The sequence below is a fragment of the Podarcis pityusensis genome (genome assembly GCF_964106645.2).
Source record: "Podarcis pityusensis genome assembly, chromosome: 1".
Classification (NCBI taxonomy): Eukaryota; Metazoa; Chordata; class Lepidosauria; order Squamata; family Lacertidae; genus Podarcis; species Podarcis pityusensis.
In genome coordinates this window covers 138182258-138188381 of record NC_138028.1, presented here as the reverse complement: position 1 = coordinate 138188381, position 6124 = coordinate 138182258, and positions in this window count along the sequence as shown.

The window sequence follows — 6124 nt, the reverse complement described above, 5'->3', positions numbered from 1 at the left end:
ACACAGTGGTCATCATTTTACTTCACACTTATTAATGGTTGGGTTAGCCCACTGAAGTGCAGGAGGGTTCAGGCATGACCCAAGACCAGATTTCAGCTCAAAGGAACAAGACTGAGCAACGGGGCATTTGGCCCACTATATATACCTTCAGCAGGCCCAGGCAAAGCACACCCCCTGCCTGCAATAGGTCGCCTGAATGCTGCACTTAGCGAATCACAACACTGGCCCCATCTCAGCAGGGATTGGCTGCCAGCAAGCTACTAACAATGTCATTGGAGGGGTTTAGAATCCCCTCTGTCCTTTGTTATGCAAATGAAGCTCCTGGAGGCCTAGGCCTGCATTGCATTGCGTGCATACAGTGTGGCTTCGGCCTACAGTCCTGCGTACATAACACCTACATTCTCCTTTGCCTGTCATTCAGTTTGATTGTGCAAATTCCTAAAGTTACTTCCTCAAACAGCGTTTGCTTTTGCTTCAACTTTCTGTTTTTCATGTAATGCATATTAGGAAAAGTAGCACTGATGGCTCGATGCTTTCACATTAGCTACTGAAATAAAGGCTCACTCTTGGTTAGTCACTGCCAGTTCATACCCCATAAGCATATAAGTGAAATTAAGTATATTTTTGCCCATTCACTCAGTTTGGAGCTCTTCACAATCCTTTTTTTGTTTTGCTTTAATGACCCCAAACAATCCTCTATTTGAAGGTGCCTTCTAGTGGAGAGTTGTGAGTCCAAGTTTGTTTTGAAGATAAGGAACCATAAAAAGGAAGAGGAGGAAGTTGCCCATCGGGGCTTAGCAGCACCTGGTCAGCAGAAAGATATCTTCCACACCGTGGTGAGATCTGCTGTAAAAGGTAAAAGGCACCTGGACAGTTAAGTCCAGTTGAATTCTACTATGAGGTGCAGCGCTCATCTCGCTTCAGGCTGAGCAAGCCGGTGTTTTTTCACAGACAGCTTTTCTGGGTCATGTGGCCAGCTTGACTAAACCGCTTCTGGTGCAATGACACTGTGACAGAGCGCATGGAAATGGTGCTTACCTTCCCGTCACAGCAGTACCTCTTTATCTACTTGCACTGGTATGCTTTCAAACTGCTAGGTTGGCAGGAACTGGGACAGAGCAACGGGAGCTCACCCCATCGTGTGGACTCAAACATCAGATCTGTTGTACAGTGGTACCTCAGGTTAAGTACTTAATTTGTTCCAGAGGTCCGTTCTTAACCTGAAACTGTTCTTAAGCTGAAGCACCACTTTAGCTAATGGGGCCTCCCGCTGCCGCTGCGCCGCCAGAGCATGATTTCTGTTCTCATCCTGAAGCAAAGTTCTTAACCTGAGGTAATATTTCTGGGTTAGCGGAGTCTGTAACCTGAAGTGTATGTAACCCGAGGTACCACTGTATCTCTATTAATTTATAGTAATTATTTCTAAATTTCTGTCTGTACATATAAATTATTGTATGAAAAGTTTATGCATATTGCCGTCTTCTATTTGGTGGTGCAATGTAAAAATAGGCCACCCTAATTCTCAATGACCACAGCTTTATTTGATTACACCAAGTGGTAACAAATGCTGTTGGAAGACTGCTGAATATACAAGCACTCTCTTTTGCCCTTTCAACTTCAACCTTTAACATTCCCAGTATTTGTACAGAAAACAATTGGAAGAATATTAAGGGATTTAGATGTTAATATCATCCAAACATGCCCATATCATCTTATTGTGCCATTTAGAATGGCATAGAACAACTGCCCTACTGTGTCCTACTTAGCACAAAGAGAACAATTTATGTTTCCCTAGACACAGGCATAACCACTCGAGCTGGAAATTAGTATTTTAAGAGATCTGAACAGCCATGTTTTTAGATTAGCATTTGTGCATTTAAAATTAGAATTCAATCTCTGAACTTTGGAGGCCAGGTTTGCAAGAACATTGCAACCATAAAGCATAATAAAAGTATATAATAAATGTCAGTGGCTTCTGAGAATGCATTTAGAGCAGATTCTTTTGAAATCATTTAAAGAATGGTTTGTGGGGAATTATTTTTTCCAAGTTTCCTTGTAAAGTCTATATACAGCCATCCCAATACTTATCTTGCATCTGGGCATACTTAAGATTCCACCACCACCAGACTGGAGCCAGAGCCAGCCTTCACAACCAATAACCAATAGGTAAATTCTCTTAGGGGGCAGACCAAGATTGGGCCTAACAATGTTCTCTTCTGATAGCCACCAAGTCCTTGAGGATATAAAGGCATTTGCAGCTTATTCCCCAAAGGAGTGGGGTTAACTGCAGGATATTTTCTCCAATGTTTTCTTCTGTTATCAGCCATACAGAGGTGGGGATTTACCCACAATGTTAATAAATAAATTAATTTTAACAGTATAAATTGAAGAGCACCACTAGTTTGAACCGATTTGATGAAAAACTATGTGTGTGCTAAAACAGATTTCTGCAATTGTTGTGCTTATTAAAAACAGAGAAAGAGGCAACAGCACCGGCCTTGACCCATAAGAATCGCATGTATCTCATAAATACACACATCTCTCTCTCTGTGTGTATCTGGATGCATATACTCTTTCTTGATCTGTCATTATAGTAGCCTTCATACAGTCTCTAGGTCCTCCCACTTTTAGGAAGTTGCCCTATTATGAGTCAATCCATTGGTCCATTTAGCTTCTTACTGTCTGCACTGACTGTCAGAAGCTCTCCAGCATGCCTGAGAGGTGTAATTTCTACCCTTGATATATTCAGGATGATTTACAATTCAAACATTATGTCACATTTGAACCCGAAGCCCTTGTGTGCATTCAGCTTGCGTCCTACCCTTTCCCAAGAATCTTTCCAATTCTCAGTACTGGCTGCATTCACATGGCAGTTTATTCCACTTTTACAACATTCCCCTAACTGTTAATTTCCCATTATATTTGAGCTTTCACACAACATATAAAAGCCACTTCTGGAAATATAGCATAAGCTTGGCATTCATTTTTGTGTTATTTGCTGCCAGGAAAAAAAGAGTTTTCATGCCCAGAGACCCAGGTGCCTGGTGTGGGTGTTGCTCCTCAAGGGGACTTTCCTTTAGGAAAATTTGGTTGTAGAAAGAAATTAGAGAGATAAAACGTTGTTGCTTCTAAAATAATAAAATGGGAGCAGAACAGGATAGGAGGGAGAAGCTGTTGCAGGAGATAATGGATGCAAAAGGAACCATGGAAGAAGTTGACAGTTTGGGGACAGGTTAAGAGATGAGTTAAGTATGAAAGGGGAAAGGGAAAGGGAGAGGAAAGATGAAATGCATGGCAAGGAGGGGGAAATATAAAATTAAAAGCCTGCTGTACTTAGCGCCTCCAGATAGGAAAATTCTTCCTAAAATTGGGAGCTCAGTAAAAATACTTTCTGAGTTAATGCCAGCAATTTAACTTTAGGAAAACTGAACTGTGGAACTCCTTTCTATAAAGAAAATGCAATGGCAAGGGATTTAGCAATTTTCTAAGATTGATTTGATATCCGTAGAAAATGATGTCGGTAACTGCCAGGTGATGATGCCACAACCCCATCTCCCTTTGCCTCCATTTTGTGACTGGCTTGGCTCCTGCAACACCATTTTGTGACTGGTGGGCCTCAGTATCATTCTGCCCTCTCAAAGAGTCCCTGGGGGTAGAAATTTTGAGAACACCTGATCCATGTGAACCTATTATGGTTTAATTTGTCCACAGCTTTTGAATGTAAAACTTGTAATTCAGTATTTAGTCCATAACTACAGCATACCTGATTAGCTCTTTGTTGGCACAGGGCACAGGGCACAGGGAATGGATGAATTCATGTTAAACATTAAGCTCCAAATTCTAACTGTATGGAATAAAAGTAATTGAACATCCAGCTATGTTGAGAACTGACCTGCAAGACTGAACTAATTAAAAAATAAAAGAGAGCGAATTGAACCACAGAGTTGAAATTCATGCAAACGAAGTACTGCAAATGAATAAATAAAAAACCTCAATGGCAGATATCCTCTTTCTTATAATCTCATTTGTATGTGACAGATTGCGGTAAAAGCAACCTTCTTGCCCAAAGCCAGCCAACACGCCCATCGTATGCACCCAATCATTAGTATGCCTTTCCCCCAATCTTTACATCTCCGCCCTCAAACTAGCATGTCAATAATTTTTTATAGTACAATTCCTTATCCTCAACATTTTGAATTGGCTCATAAAAATGGCTTCTGCTTGAGTGCATGTTTCTGTTTCATTTGTAATGAGTATTTTGACACTTGGGTGAATTCAACCTTTTGAGGCTGCCTAGTTAATACAGATGCCCCAGTCACCTGCCTGCTTCTTCATGGTCTCTCTCTCTGTCTTTGGCAATTCTGTACATTCTCCCCTGGGAGAAAGTTCCTCTGAGCAAAGAGCAGTGAGGTCACCTTTCTGATGAAACCAAAGTGCTCAGGGTGCTGAAAACAAACAGGAGGAGGATCTCTCCATGCTGAGTGAATAGGCAGTAAAATGGCAAATGCAGTTCTATGTAAACAAGTACAAACTGATGTATATCCAGGTGGGGTGGGGGGGTGGAACCATTGTGGCATTTGCCCCTAGGATGTGTCAAGGACAGGGTTAAAATTGGTGTGATGTGATTGGCTAGTGAGAATGCAAGGGGGGAGTAAAAGATAGAGTGGGAGATTTTGAAAAGACGGTTGAGGTCTGGGGGTTGACGGTTGAGGTTTGGGAGTTGGGAGTTGAGGTTTGTCAGTTGGGAGTTGAGGCTTGGGTGTTGGAGAAGGAAGAGGGTGGAATAGGCAGTGGGTTGGTAGAGTCATATTGTGAGAGAGTGAGAGGAATTGTTAGGGAGTTAGATAGATAGTTGGGAATAATTCAGTTTGAAGTTGTAGGAACTAAGATTTAAGAAACTGACAAGAGAAAAATAAACCGAAACCACACGCTTATTCCTGCACTTAAAAATAAACTTGATTATTTGTTTATGTCAACAACTGTCTGGACTCCGTGTGTCCCCATGAGAAGCGGGGTGGTGGCAGCGAAGAAAGCAACCGCAGTGGTGGCACAGGGTCAATAGACCATGAAACGTCCGGGGCACTGTGTGTGATCGCCACACACATGTATGAAAGATGTTGACCCACCCCAATGCTTGACAGCTGGGGGGGGGGGGAGGCCAATTCTATGCTAGGAATAGCTAGGGAATGAATTGAAAGTAAAACTGCCAATATCACAACGCCATTATACAAATGTGTGGTGCACTGCACTTGAAAAACAGTGTACAGTTTCCACCTCATCTCAAAAAGGATGTTATAGAGCTGGCAAGGGCAACCGATATTATTGGGATGATAGAGCAACTGCTGCGTGAAAAAAAGTTACAAATTTAGGGATGTTTTGCAGGCACACCTTCAAAAAAAGCAACAACTTGGGGGATGTTTTCATTTAGAGAAAAAGAGAAGATGGAGAGACATGAAAAAGGTGTGAAGGAGCTGGATAGAAAAATGTTCTTGCTCTCTCATAACACTAGAACTCGTGGGCATCCAGTGCAGCTGAATGTTGGAAGACTCAGGACAGACAACAGAAAAAATGCCTAGTTCAACTATGGAGCTTGCTCCCCCGTAAACCACACTGATTAGCCCTGCGCTAGAGAGGCTTTTCCACACCTCCTTGGAGGGCAACATCCTGCTCTTATCCCAGTCCCCTGGCTTGAGGCTGCTCCCAGTAAAAACATTCTGCTGGTAGCAGGGGCAGAGCTGCATTTGGGGGCCCTGGCAGGAGCAGATGGGTGGATTCCCTAAGGCGAGGAGAAGGCTTCCTATTGGGTGGGCCAGTTTGACTGCAGTGGAGCCATTATGGAGGGTACTGCAAACAAGAAGACAAAATGTAGACACATTTAAAATTGAGAAATTTGGATTAATTGATATGTGGTTTGGGTATGTCAGCCTTTAATCCAAAGTAATTTTAATAAGAATACTTAATTCATGCCAAAGCACTCTGATCAGTCCCCAAAGCCTAAGAGATGCCTGGGAGTAGTTAGCAAGTGTGCTGGTGCTCCGAGTTTTTGAAAGTGAAATTTTACCATTCTGTACTTATGCAAATATTTCTTCTGCAAAACTTATTTATTTACAAGTGAAAGGAATCC